This window comes from Rattus norvegicus, chromosome 3 (genome assembly GCF_036323735.1).
Source record: "Rattus norvegicus strain BN/NHsdMcwi chromosome 3, GRCr8, whole genome shotgun sequence".
NCBI lineage: Eukaryota > Metazoa > Chordata > Mammalia > Rodentia > Muridae > Rattus > Rattus norvegicus.
The window spans coordinates 146,836,203-146,851,895 of NC_086021.1; the positions used below are offsets into that span (position 1 = coordinate 146,836,203).

Sequence of the window (15,693 nt, forward strand, 5' to 3'; positions counted from 1 at the left end):
ATGGTTAAGGCACACGAATTAGAAAGATTAAACACAAACAAAAAAATTGCTACTCAGTAATTGAACTAATTATTTTAGTGAACAATTCTAAAACTACTACAATGACATATCTATCCTACTGTATTATGTCATAAGAATACGTACACATGCATGTTTATTACTGTTCTGTTCATACAAAACAGAAATAGAGTTAGCTTAGACATACACCAAGAGGTGATTGATTAGAAAATAAAAATGTATGAATTTTATTCAACTCTAATAAAAATAAAAGTATAAAGTTAGCATGTAATAGATGAATCTGTAAACTATTTAATTGATAGGTATCATCTAGTCTCAGAAGGACCCTTATCCTATAGTGTCCCTCAAAATGTAATCCTAGATTTTTTTTCGAATTTTTCCATCTTTATTAAAATGGATATTTCTTATTTACATTTCAAATGTTATTCCCTTTCCCTGTTTCCAGGCCAACATCCCCCTAACCCCTCCCACTCTCCTTCAATGTGGGTATTCCCCTCCACTTCCTCCCCCCATTACCACTCTCCCACCAACAATCACATTCACTGGAGATTTAGTCTTGGCAGGACCAAGAGCTTCCCCTTCCACTGGTGCTCTTACTAGGCTATTCATTGCTACCTATGAAGTTGGAGCCCAGGGTCAGTCCGTGTCTTTGGGTAGTGGCTTAGTCCCTGGAAGCTCTGGTTGCTTGGCATTGTTGTTCATATGGGGTCTCGAGCCCCTTCAGCTCTTTCAGTCCATTCTCTGATTCCTTCAAAGTGGGTCCCGTTCTCAGTTCAGTGGTTTGCTGCTGGCATTCACCTATGTATTTGCTGTATTCTGGCTGTGTCTCTCAGGAGAGATCTACATCTGGTTCATTAGGCCTGCACTTCTTTACTTCATCCATCTTGTCTAATTGGGTGGCTGTATATGGATGGGCCACATGTGGGGCAGACTCTGAATGGGTGTTCCTTCTGCCTCTGTTCTAAAATTTGCCTCCCTATCCCCTCCCAAGGGTATTCTTGTTCCCCTTTTAAAGAAGGAGAGTAGCATGATTTTGGTCATCCTTCTTGAGTTTCATGTGTTCTGTGCATCTAGGGTAATTCGAGCATTTGGGCTAATAGCCACTTATCAATGAGTGCATACCATGTGTGTTTTTCTGTGATTGGGTTACCTCACTCAGGATGATATTTTCCAGTTCCATCCATTTGTCTATGAATTTCATAAAGTCATTGTTTTTGATAGCTGAGTAATATTCCATTGTGTAGATGTACCACAATTTCTGTATCTATTCCTCTGTTGAAGGGCATCTGGGTTCTTTCCAGCTACTGGCTACTATAAATAAGGCTGCTATGAACATAGTGGAGCACGTGTCTTTGTTATATGTTGGGGCATCTTTTGGGTACATGCCCAAGAGTGGTATAGCTGGGTCCTCAGGTAGTTCAATGTCCAATTTTCTGAGGAACCTCCAGACTGATTTCCAGAATGGTTGTACCAGTCTGCAATCCCACCAACAATGGAGGAGTGTTCCTCTTTCTCCACATCCTTGCCAGCATTTGCTGTCACCTTAGTTTTTGATCTTATCTACTCTTACTGGTGTGAGGTGAAATCTCAGGGTTGTTTTGATTTGCATTTCCCTTATGACTAAAGATGTTGAATATTTCTTTAGGTGTTTCTCAGCCATTCGGCATTCCTCAGCTGTGAATTCTTTGTTTAGCTCTGAACCCCATTGTTTAATAGGGTTATTTGTCTCCCTGCGGTCTAACTTCTTGAGTTCTTTGTATATTTTGGATATAAGGCCTCTATCTGTTGTGGGATTGGTAAAGGTCTTTTCCCAATCTGTTGGTTGTCATTTTGTCCTAACAACAGTGTCCTTTGCCTTACAGAAGCTTTGCAGTTTTATGGGATGCCATTTGTGGATTCTTGATCTTAGAGCATAAGCCATTGGTGTTTTGTTCAGGAAATTTTCCCCAGTGCCCATGTGTTCGAGATGCTTCTCCACTTTTTCTTCTATTAGTTTGAGTGTATCTGGTTTGATGTGGAGATCCTTGATCCACTTGGACTTAAACTTTGTACAGGGTGATAAGCATGGATCAATCTGCATTCTTCCACATGCTGACCTCCAGTTGAACCAGCACCATTTGCTGAAAATGCTATCTTTCTTCCATTAGATGGTTTTGGCTCCTTTGTCAAAAATCAAGTGCCCATAGGTGTGTTGGTTCATTTCTGGGTTTTCAATTCTATTCCACTGGTCTATCTGTCTGTCTCTGTACCAATACCATGCAGTTTTTATCACTATTACTCTGTAATACTGCTTGAGTTCAGGGATAGTGATTCCCCCAGAAGTCCTTTTATTGTTGAGGATAGTTTTAGCTATCCTGTGTTTTTTGTTATTCCAGATGAATTTGCAAATTGTTCTGTCTTACTCTCTGAAGATTGGTATTTTGATGGGGATTGCATTGAATCTGTAGATCGCTTTCAGTAAAATGGCCATCTTTACTATGTTAATCCTGCCAATCAATGAGCATGGGAGATCTTTCCATCTTCTGAGGTCTTCTTCAATTTCTTTCTTCAGAGGCTTGAAGTTCTTATCATACACATCTTTTACTTGCTTGGTAAAAGTCACACCGAGGTATTTTATATTATTTGGGACTATTATGAAGGGTGTCGTTTCCCTAATTTCTTTCTCGGCTTCTTTCTCTTTAGTGTAGAAGAAGGCTACTGATTTATTTGAGTTAATTTTATACCCAGCCAGTTTGCTGAAGGTGTTTATCAGGTTTACTTGTTCTCTGGTGGAACTCAAATATACCATCGTATCATCTGCAAACAGTGATATTTTGACTTCTTCCTTTCCAATCTGTATCTCATTGATCTCCTTTAGCTGTGTGATTGCTCTGCATAGGACTTTGAAAACTATATTGAATAAGTAGGGAGAGAGTGGGTCGCCTTGTCTAGTTCCTGATTTTAGTGGGATTTATTCAAGTTTCTCTCCATTTAGTTTAATGTTAGCTACTGGTTTGCTGTATATGGCTTTTACTATGTTTAGCTGTGGGTCTTGAATTCCTGTTCTTTCCAGGACTTTTATCATGAAGGGGTGTTGAATTTTGTCCAATGCTTTCTGAGCATCTAATGAAATCATCATGTGGTTTTTATATTTCAATTTGTTTATATAGTGGATTACTTTGATGGTTTTCCATATATTGAACCAACCCTGTATACCTGGGATGAAGCCTACTTGATCATGATGGATGATTGTTTTGATGTGTTCTTGGATTCGGTTTGCAAGAATTTTATTGTGTATTTTTGTGTCGATATTCATAAAATAAATTGGTCTGAAGTTCTCTTTCTTTGTTGGGTCTTTGTGTGGTTTAGGTATAAGAGTAATTCTGGCTTCATAGAAGGAATTCGGTAATGCTCCATCTGTTTCAATTTTGTGGAATAGTTTGGATAATATTGGTATGAGGTCTTCTATGAAGGTCTGATACAATTCTGCTATCTGCGAACCCATCTGGACCTGGGCTCTTTTTGTTGGGAGACTTTTAATGTCTGCTTCTATTTCTTTAGGAGTTATGGGGATATTTAAATTGTTTGTCTGTTCCTGATTTATCTTCCGTACCTGGCATTTGTCTAGGAAATTGTCCATTTCCTTCAAATTTTCATGAAAAGAGAGATGTAAAAACAGAATCAGAGGAAATTCAAAAAATCAACAGATCCTACTACAAAAGTCTATATTCAACAAAATCCTAGCTTTTAACATATTGTATAACATTATCATATATCATATATCAATCACTATCATATTACTGTCATGTATCATGTAGAATATAACATAATTATCGTATAGCATATAAACACATAATATGTTTAATCTGATTGTGGTTATAGGTTACAAAACTAGAAAGGGACAAGGCCAAAAAACTCCATAGACCATTAAAAATGAGAAGAGGTTACCGCAGAAGGGAAGGCATAAATGGGAGCAAAAGGATGTGAGGCACGGGACGGGGAGAAGCTTGGTACAAATAGATCATGTTTGAAAAGGCCCTGATGAAACAGTGCACTCTGTTCACAAATTGAAATAGTCAAATAAAGAAAAGGAAAATACACACACACACACACACACACACACACACACACACACACACACACACACAAAGGAAAAAAGGACCTGTTACTTCTCAAAGGAATGTAGTCCTGTGGATATATTGATTTTAACCAGAAAAACACATTTCCAACTTCTGACCTCTAGAATGAAAACATTACACATTTCTACTGTATGCCCAAGCAAGGCTTAGTAATTTATTACAGCAGCAATGGGAAAGTAATGTGTGTCCTTACAAAAGCTTTTGCTGTGGTCAAAAAAAAAAAAAAAAAAAAAAAGCCTGCATGTTTGTGTAGAATGAAGGCAACCACAATATAGCCTCTGTGATAAAGCTCTCCCTCTGAGGAAATTATTAGAAATTCCCAAGAAATGAGATGAAGCATTAACTCTGGATTCTTCCAGTTTGCATCTACATACCTTTGAAAGCAAGGTCAGCAAGTACTCACTTTGTAAGCATCATACTTGTGGCACCCCCAGTCACGCTTTATTTACTTCTCTGCCTTTATGTTTTAAAATACTTTAAAAGTACCTGATACTACTAAACTGCTCAAGAAACTGACACTACACACATCATGGGCCTAGCTGAAAATCTACTACTATCAATCTGCTAAATAAATATATAATACAATGAATCCTAATGATATACTATCATACCCATAGATCAGTGTCCCTTTCAACACTCATCACAGAATCTTTTTCCAGTAGTTGGGAGTTAACACATAAACCATAACTGCTAAGTGTGCAGAGAATGAACACTTTGGCACACTCGAGACTAAACGGGATATCTTTACTAAAGCCCCATTCCTTGGTGCTCAGAGATCTATGCAGAAGATAAATCTCTGCTACAAGCCAGAGGGATGGATAGCTCAAGGGAAATTTGCTTCCTGATATAACAGGACTGATGCACAACAGACATTATGGAAGAATGCACAAGTTCTGTAGAGACAGCACTTCAGAGGGGAAGCAGACAGGTGGCCCCACCTACTATGAAGATAGTACCTGCATGCAAAGGAAAATGACTTTGGGTATTTTGGGGTGTGCTAGTGGTGGTGCTGGTGGTGGTTGTTATTTCACCCCAATGAAGTGTCACTGGATATATCCAGCCCCTATGCCCAGGAGTTGTTGGACCACACAAAACAAACTCTGCTTCATTTTGTTTTACTGGATTTTGTTTGTTTGTTTTGATTTTCAATAGTGGATTCTTGGTAGGTTTTTTTTTTTTGGTTGTTGTTTTTTTGTTTTATTTTGTTTTGTTTTAGGCATAGATAGGGAGTGGAGAAAGAAAGAACATGATGTTGGGTAGGTATAGAGATGGAAAGGGTCTTGGAGGAATTGGAGAAAGGGGAAATCATCAAAATATGTTACATATAATACTTTAAATAAAAAAAATGAAGAATTTAACTAAACTTTGCTCTTTTTTATTTTTTTTTACAAAAAGCTCACTGCGTACTTTTTTAAATTTTTTAATGAACCCTACAAATTACATAGTCAGTCTTGGCTGTATTCTTTCTGTTTCCACTTATTTTTAATACAGTATCGATTCAAATAGACAAGAAGAGTAAATTGAGGCATGAGAGAGAGACCCAACCGTCTGGTCATGTGGGCACTCCTGAGGCTGCAGAGCGGAAGAGACCACCAACACTGCTCACCCCTACCCTCATCCCTGGCCCAAGAGGAAACTGTATAAGGCCTCTGGGCTCCCGTGGGGGAGGGCCCAGGAGCGGCAGGACCCCTGCCTGAGACACCGCCTGAACCTGAAGGAAACAGACCGGATAAACAGTTCTCTGCACCCAAATCCCGTGGGAGGGAGAGCTAAACCTTCAGAGAGGTAGACAAGCCTGGGAAACCAGAAGAGACTGCTCTCTGCACACACATCTCGGACGCCAGAGGAAAAAGCCAAAGACCATCTGGAACCCTGGTGCACTGAAGCTCCCGGAAGGGGCGGCACAGGTCTTCCTGGTTGCTGTCGCTGCAGAGAGCCCGTGGGCAGCACCCCACGGGCGAACTTGAGCCTCGGGACCACAGGTAAGACCAACTTTTCTGCTGCAAGAAAGCTGCCTGGTGAACACAAGACACAGGCCCACAGGAACAGCTGAAGACCTGTAGAGAGGGAAAACTACACGCCCGAAAGCAGAACACTCTGTCCCCATAACTGACTGAAAGAGAGGAAAACAGGTCTACAGCACTCATGACACACAGGCTTATAGGACAGTGTAGCCACTGTCAGAAATAGCAGAACAAAGTAACACTAGAGATAATCTGATGGCGAGAGGCAAGCGCAGGAACACAAGCAACAGAAACCAAGACTACATGGCACCATCGGATCCCAATTCTCCCATCAAAACAAACATGGAATATCGAAACACACCAGAAAAGCAAGATCTAGTTTCAAAATCATTTTTGATCATGATGCTGGAGGACTTCAAGAAAGACGTGAAGAACTCCCTTAGAGAACAAGTAGAAGCCTACAGAGAGGAATCGCAAAAATGCCTGAAAGAATTCCAGGAAAACATAAATAAACAAGTAGAAGCCCATAGAGAGGAGACACAAAAATCCCTGAAAGAATTCCAGGAAAACATAAATAAACAAGTAGAAGCCCATAGAGAGGAGACACAACAATTCCTAAAAGAATTCCAGGAAAACACAATCAAACAGTTGAAGGAATTAAAAATGGAAATAGAAGCAATCAAGAAAGAACACATGGAAACAACCCTGGATATAGAAAACCAAAAGAAGAGACAAGGAGCTGTAGATACAAGCTTCACCAACAGAATACAAGAGATGGGAGAGAGAATCTCAGGAGCAGAAGATTCCATAGAAATCATTGACTCAACTGTCAAAGATAATGTAAAGCGGAAAAAGCTACTGGTCCAAAACATACAGGAAATCCAGGACTCAATGAGAAGATCAAACCTAAGGATAATAGGTACAGAAGAGAGTGAAGACTCCCAGCTCAAAGGACCAGTAAATATCTTCAACAAAAACATAGAAGAAAACTTCCCTAACCTAAAAAAAGAGATACCCATAGGCGTACAAGAAGCCTACAGAACTCCAAATAGATTGGACCAGAAAAGAAACACCTCCCGTCACATAATTGTCAAAACACCAAACGCACAAGATAAAGAAAGAATATTAAAAGCAGTAAGGGAAAAAGGTCAAGTAACATATAAAGGCAGACCTATCAGAATCACACCAGACTTCTCGCCAGAAACTATGAAGGCCAGAAGATCCTGGACTGATGGCATACAGACCCTAAGAGAACACAAATGCCAGCCCAGGTTACTGTATCCTCTCAATTAACATTGATGGAGAAACCAAGATATTTCATGACAAAACCAAATTTACACAATATCTTTCTACAAATCCAGCACTACAAAGGATAATAAATGGTAAAGCCCAACATAAGGAGGCAAGCTATACCATAGAAGAAGCAAGAAACTAATCGTTTTGGCAACAAAACAAAGAGAATGAAAGCACACAAACATAACCTCACATCCAAATATGAATATAACGGGAAGCGATAATCACTATTCCTTAATATCTCTCAATATCAATGGCCTCAACTCCCCAATAAAAAGACATAGATTAACAAACTGGATACGCAACGAGGACCCTGCATTCTGCTGCCTACAGGAAACACACCTCAGAGACAAAGACAGACACTACCTCAGAGTGAAAGGCTGGAAAACAACTTTCCAAGCAAATGGTCAGAAGAAGCAAGCTGGAGTAGCCATTCTAATATCAAATAAAATCAATTTCCAACTAAAAGTGATCAAAAAAGATAAGGAAGGACACTTCATATTCATCAAAGGAAAAATCCACCAAGATGAACTCTCAATCCTAAATATCTATGCCCCAAATACAAGGGCACCTACATATGTAAAAGAAACCTTACTAAAGCTCAAAACACACATTGCCCCTCACACAATAATAGTGGGAGATTTCAACACCCCACTCTCATCAACGGACAGATCATGGAAACAGAAATTAAACAGTGATGTCAACAGACTAAGAGAAGTCATGAGCCAAATGGACTTAACGGATATTTATAGAACATTCTATCCTAAAGCAAAAGGATATACCTTCTTCTCAGCTCCTCATGGTACTTTCTCCAAAATTGACCATATAATTGGTCAAAAAACGGGCCTCAACAGGTACAGAAAGTAGAAATAATCCCATGCGTGCTATCGGACCAACGCGGCCTAAAACTGGTCTTCAATAACAATAAGGGAAGAATGCCCACATATACTTGGAAATTGAACAATGCTCTACTCAATGATAACCTGGTCAAGGAAGAAATAAAGAAAGAAATTAAAAACTTTTTAGAATTTAATGAAAATGAAGGTACAACATACCCAAACTTATGGGACACAATGAAAGCTGTGCTAAGAGGAAAACTCATAGCGCTGAGTGCCTGCAGAAAGAAACAGGAAAGAGCATATGTCAGCAGCTTGACAGCACACCTAAAAGCTCTAGAACAAAAAGAAGCAAATACACCCAGGAGGAGTAGAAGGCAGGAAATAATCAAACTCAGAGCTGAAATCAACCAAGTAGAAACAAAAAGGACCATAGAAAGAATCAACAGAACCAAAAGTTGGTTCTTTGAGAAAATCAACAAGATAGATAAACCCTTAGCCAGACTAACGAGAGGACACAGAGAGTGCGTCCAAATTAACAATATCAGAAATGAAAAGGGAGACATTACTACAGATTCAGAGGAAATTCAAAAAATCATCAGATCTTACTATAAAAACCTATATTCAACAAAACTTGAAAATCTTCAGGAAATGGACAATTTCCTAGACAGATACCAGGTATCAAAGTTAAATCAGGAACAGATAAACCAGTTAAACAACCCCATAACTCCTAAGGAAATAGAAGCAGTCATTAAAGGTCTCCCAACCAAAAAGAGCCCAGGTCCAGACGGGTTTAGTGCAGAATTCTATCAAACCTTCATAGAAGACCTCATACCAATATTATCCAAACTATTCCACAAAATTGAAACAGATGGAGCACTACCGAATTCCTTCTACGAAGCCACAATTACTCTTATACCTAAACCACACAAAGACACAACAAAGAAAGAGAACTTCAGACCAATTTCCCTTATGAATATCGACGCAAAAATACTCAATAAAATTCTGGCAAACCGAATTCAAGAGCACATCAAAACAATCATCCACCATGATCTAGTAGGCTTCATCCCAGGCATGCAGGGATGGTTTAATATACGGAAAACCATCAACGTGATCCATTATATAAACAAACTGAAAGAACAGAACCACATGATCATTTCATTAGATGCCGAGAAAGCATTTGACCAAATTCAATACCCCTTCATGATAAAAGTCCTGGAAAGAATAGGAATTCAAGGCCCATACCTAAACATAGTAAAAGCCATATACAGCAAACCAGTTGCTACCATTAAACTAAATGGAGAGAAACTTGAAGCAATCCCACTAAAATCAGGGACTAGACAAGGCTGCCCACTCTCTCCCTACTTATTCAATATAGTTCTTGAAGTTCTAGCCAGAGCAATCAGACAAAAAAAGGAGATCAAGGGGATACAGATCGGAAAAGAAGAGGTCAAAATATCACTATTTGCAGATGACATGATACTATATTTAAGTGATCCCAAAAGTTCCACCAGAGAACTACTAAAGCTGATAAACAACTTCAGCAAAGTGGCTGGGTATAAAATTAGCTGAAATAAATCAGTTGCCTTCCTCTATACAAAGGAGAAACAAGCCGAGAAAGAAATTAGGGAAACGACACCCTTCATAATAGACCCAAATAATATAAAGTACCTCGGTGTGACTTTAACCAAGCAAGTAAAAGATCTGTACAATAAGAACTTCAAGACACTGAGGAAAGAAATTGAAGAAGATCTCAGAAGATGGAAAGATCTCCCATGCTCATGGATTGGCAGGATTAATATAGTAAAAATGGCCATTTTACCAAAAGCAATCTACAGATTCAATGCAATCCCCATCAAAATACCAATCCAATTCTTCAAAGAGTTAGACAGAACAATTTGCAAATTCATCTGGAATAACAAAAAACCCAGGATAGCTAAAGCTATCCTCAACAATAAAAGGACTTCAGGGGGAATCACTATCCCTGAACTCAAGCAGTATTACAGAGCAATAGTGATAAAAACTGCATGGTATTGGTACAGAGACAGACAGATAGACCAATGGAATAGAATTGAAGACCCAGAAATGAACCCACACACCTATGGTCACTTGATTTTTGACAAAGGAGCCAAAACCATCCAATGGAAAAAAGATAGCATTTTCAGCAAATGGTGCTGGTTCAACTGGAGGTCAACATGTAGAAGAATGCAGATCGATCAATCCTTATCACCCTGTACAAAGCTTAAGTCCAAGTGGATCAAGGACCTCCACATCAAACCAGACACACTCAAACTAATAGAAGAAAAACTAGGGAAGCATCTGGAACACATGGGCACTGGAAAAAATTTCCTGAACAAAACACCAATGGCTTACGCCCTAAGATCAAGAATCGACAAATGGGATCTCATAAAACTGCAAAGCTTCTGTAAGGCAAAGGACACTGTGGTTAGGACAAAACGGCAACCAACAGATTGGGAAAAGATCTTTACCAATCCTACAACAGATAGAGGCCTTATATCCAAAATATACAAAGAACTCAAGAAGTTAGACCGCAGGGAACCAAATAACCCTATTAAAAATGGGGTTCAGAGCTAAACAAAGAATTCACAGCTGAGGAATGCCGAATGGCTGAGAAACACCTAAAGAAATGTTCAACATCTTTAGTCATAAGGGAAATGCAAATCAAAACAACCCTGAGATTTCACCTCATACCAGTGAGAATGGCTAAGATCAAAAACTCAGGTGACAGCAGATGCTGGCGAGGATGTGGAGAAATAGGAACACTCCTCCATTGTTGGTGGGATTGCAGACTGGTAAAACCATTCTGGAAATCAGTCTGGAGGTTCCTCAGAAAATTGGACATTGAACTGCCTGAGGATCCAGCTATACCTCTCTTGGGCATATACCCAAAAGATGCCTCAACATATAAAAGAGACACGTGCTCCACTATGTTCATCGCAGCCTTATTTATAATAGCCAGAAACTGGAAAGAACCCAGATGCCCTTCAACAGAGGAATGGATACAGAAAATGTGGTACATCTACACAATGGAATATTACTCAGCTATCCAAAACAATGAGTTTATGAAATTCGTAGCAAATGGTTGGAACTGGAAAATATCATCCTGTGTGAGCTAACCCAATCACAGAAAGACATACATGGTATGCACTCTTTGATAAGTGGCTATTAGCCCAAATGCTTGAATTACCCTAGATCCCTAGAACAAATGAAACTCAAGACGGATGATCAAAATGTGAATGCTTCACTCCTTCTTTAAATGAGGAAAAAGAATACCCTTGGCAGGGAAGGGAGAGGCAAAGATTAAAACAGAGACTGAAGGAACACCCATTCAGAGCCTGCCCCACATGTGGCCCATACATATACAGCCACCCAATTAGACAAGATGGATGAAGCAAAGAAGTGCAGACCGACAGGAGCCGGATGTAGATCTCTCCTGAGAGACACAGCCAGAATACAGCAAATACAGAGGCGAATGCCAGCAGCAAACCACTGAACTGAGAATAGGCCCCCCGTTGAAGGAATCAGAGAAAGAACTGGAAGAGCTTGAAGGGGCTCCAGACCCCAAAAGTACAACAATGTCAAGCAACCAGAGCTTCCAGGGACTAAGCCACTACCTAAAGACTATACATGGACTGACCCTGGACTCTGACCCCATAGGTAGCAATGAATATCCTAGTAAGAGCACCAGTGGAAGGGGAAGCCCTGGGTCCTGCTAAGACTGAACCCCCAGTGAACTAGACTATGGGGGGAGGGCGGCAATGGGGGGAGGGTTGGGAGGGGAACACCCATAAGGAAGGGGAGGAGGGAGGGGGATGTTTGCCCGGACACCGGGAAAGGGAATAACACTTGAAATGTATATAAGAAATACTCAAGTTAATAAAAAAAAAAAAAAAGAAGAGTAAATTGAAACTCATGATGAGAGAAAAAGAAAGCGAAACAAATCAAGGCCACCTCTCCAAACACTTTTCATTGAGTTTAATGTTTCTTTTATCTTAAAAACTTTATAGAATTTTATCTACATAATAAATATAAAATTATAGTCACTTTCTATCTAGTGTAGTTATGAAAGTAAAATTGTTTCTCAGTTTTTAATGTAGCAAACAGTCATCAGGCTGTGGAAATTGCAACATGATTAAAATTCTTTGAAACATTTGAAGAATTACTGTGTAACAAGCCCAATTACATCTTGAAGACATCAAAATGCCTTGTGAGGGAATTATTTAATAATAAAATTTACAGCAATGGAAAAAAATTATAAATCAAAATCAATTACATACAAAATCAGCTACATTAAAAAAAATTCACTGAAGTAAACTAAGCCTGATGTTATTTGTGTAAGATAGCCCATTAGTGTGGGACCACATGCTATCATCATCAGAAACTGTCAAAACAAACACCGCCCTATTAGTTCATAAAACAATTTTGACTTCTAAATATGAAAGCAAGCTGAAATTGTTGCTATTTTCCATAAAGGACCTTTCTCATCAGCCATTTTCTTGGCAGAGTTTGTTATACTCCAAATGACAATTTAAACGAAATGACCAAAAATACAAGGGCAAATATATATGCATTTATAGTATTACTTCCTGTTATAATTTAAATGAAAATTTTTAATTATTCTGCTGTTATCTTTTAGTATGTAATACTTCTAAGAATTTAGACCACCTCCATCCTACTTTAGTGGTAACATATGCCAATGAGCAGTTACAGAGTGGACCAGGAATATGTAGTACAAAATGAGCAGATCTAGAAATACCAGAGTTCAGATAAGGGGCTATAAACTCCCAGCATCTATAGATGCATGAGTGTAGCTCTAGTAGAAAGAAATTTAAACTGAGATTTAAAGCATATACAAGAACCACTGGACAGGGTAAGGCAGTAGAGAGCAGACTCAGAAGGCAGGAGGGCTTCAAGGTAGGAAGTATTGCATTAGTCACTGTGGCTGCTATAAAGAGTCAAACACTCTTGGGACAGGACTGTTCTCGATATTACATTCTAATGGAGTCAGGTCTCTAACCTGCAATATCCTTTAACAAGCACTCTTTTTAACTTTTATAAGACACAAATTCACAGTTAGGATGCCTTCCAACTGCCTTGAGTGTTTAGACCCTCTACCCTGCCTTACTGCGAGGATTATTGCTGCATTGTTCATACAATAACTTCAGAAAATAACCAAAGAAATTAATTGCCTTTTATTATGGGGCACTTGCTCTGTAGATTCTTTTCCTTGTTGATTAATTTTCCTTGTTGACGTAACTGGATTTAGAATTATGTAGCCATTTGTAGTACACCGATGAAAAAATTGTCAGGTTAGTTGCAAGCAGTATTGATTAAGGGAGGAAGCTCTACCTTGAATGTAGGTGTCTTCATCTCATGGGCAGGGGATCCAGCTGGGAGAAAGGTGAGGAGAAAGATAGAACAGACCCTCATGCCCATCTCTCCACTTCTGTGATGTGAGCAGCTTCAACCAGTCACTCCCACCACTGTGCTGTTACCTCACGCCTTCTCTGTTCTGAAACTCTGATCCTAAATAGGGCTTCTTTGATTTTTTTTTGTCTCAGGCATTTTGTCATTCTAAAAAAGAAAGACATTAATATACAAACTCTATCATCTTTAATCTTATAATAACCCTAAAAATGTAGGTATCATTCATTCTATTTGAAACATAGATAAGTCGAGGTCCAGGGTGTCTGAAAATTTGCATAGTGTCATACCAAAAGGCAAAATGGGAACATTAGTTACATTCTTTTTCCCCAGAGTTTTTATTTTGGCTGCTTATTCACTTGAGGCACTGTTTCCTCTCTCCTCACACTCATTATGTGTCTGAGAATAACCTCAAACCTGCTTCTGTCTTCCACAGGTGTGCTCCACTCTGCTCATTTCTTTCATTTAATCTCATGTATGAAACCATGAAATACTTTGTTGGGAATGGACTGCAGGGGTCCAGCACTTAGAACGCAGAGCCTATAGCTGTTCTGTCACAGAACAACACTGTTTTAAAATTCCATTTAACCATGGAGTTCAGTACAGACTTCACTCCTTTGCCACAGCCCTTGAAGCAACTCTTCCTCACAGCTCCCATCCCTTGGAGCTTGGCTATTTTACCTACTTAAGAACCCCTGGCATCTCTTAGTAAGTTAATGCAAATGAACAGTTAGAGTGACTGTCACTCCTTGAAACTGTTTCATTGATCTTCCCTCAGGTATAAAATAAAGATTCCACTGATTCCTATTTTTAGGGGTGGTTATTAGAATTCAATAACATGGCGTTAAATGACTATATATCACCCAGCAAAACTATTTTAACTCCTCTCCTAGGCTTTCAAACATTACATCATTCTATGTTCTCTGGGCCAGGTTATATTGATGTCAGCTTTTAAGAAGTTTACTGCCAATTATCGTATCAACACAGGTTACTCTCTGAAGCAGTCATAGACAATACTAACATAACATTAACAAAATGCTAACAAGTTAGCTATATTTATATGTATACTTCCCTACACGAAACTATATTTTGTCATTAAATATATATTTGATTTATCTCCCATTTTCTGGACAGGAACTTCTTTTTACACTTAACACTACTATGGTAGAAACAATGTAAAGGTTTACATTCTCCAAAGAGTGAGTTCACACTGCTTTCCAGGGAAGGGACTGCAAGGAGTCCCCATTTTCTCTGGCTTCCAGTCACTTAGTTCTCAAAGAAAAAACAGTGATGAAAAATATGCTCAAAGGGAACCCCAGGCCTTAGTGAAACCATCTTCCCACTGTGCTGCTCTGGCTGAGGTTGATTCGAAGAATACAGTATTTCAGGATGGTGTCAGCCAAGGAGGCAAATGTCAAAGTAATTAATGTATACTGTCCCCCAATACACTGAGCACCAAGCTCACCCTCAAGGCACTTTTCTCTTACAGTGCTCAATAGGAAGTTCTCAGTTCAGAACCACCACTCTACAAGATAGACTAGGAAATACTTAAATACATCTATTACTTCTGATGGAGTCCTTGCCTTCCTTGTCAGTGCCAAACTGGAGATGACCTTTAAGACTGAGGGTTGGAACAAAATGCAGGTATTATTAGTTTTGGAATTATCCAGGTATCACCCCAATTCTCTGGGGCAGAACTGTAGGGAGAAACGTGTGTGTGTATGTGTGTGTGTGTGTGTGTGTGTGTGTATGCCATAAAGTGTTCTCAAACCAGAGATATTATATATATAATATAAAAATTACATTAACTAATGTATTATGTTAATAATAAATTAATAATTAAACAATGTATTATTATCTGTGGTTTATGAACAATTTATGCCCTTCTCTGTTATATTTAATTGTTTCTGTGTTTGATTTGCATGGCTTTCTACCTATTTCTAGTTGCAAGATGAGACTTTTAAACTTTCCAAATTTGACTTCAAAATTGAACCCTAAATATTAACTGTTTTCCATATG

The 15,693-nt window shown here is 38.9% G+C and overlaps 1 long non-coding RNA gene across 2 annotated transcripts; it reads right to left on the bottom strand.

Moving 5' to 3' along the window:
• Window positions 1–548: 548 nt before the first annotated feature.
• Window positions 549–14,176, bottom strand: LOC120101459 (uncharacterized). 2 transcript variants are annotated; one of them, XR_010065406.1, is made up of 3 exons: window positions 14,092–14,176; window positions 13,600–13,824; window positions 549–3,640 (listed from the first exon to the last, which is right to left on the bottom strand). It is a non-coding gene; the product is annotated as an uncharacterized LOC120101459 (long non-coding RNA). The 2 variants fall into 2 exon arrangements; XR_005502018.2 differs by lacking the exon at window positions 549–3,640 and having other exon boundaries at window positions 13,441–13,640; window positions 13,746–13,824.
• Window positions 14,177–15,693: the final 1,517 nt, after the last annotated feature.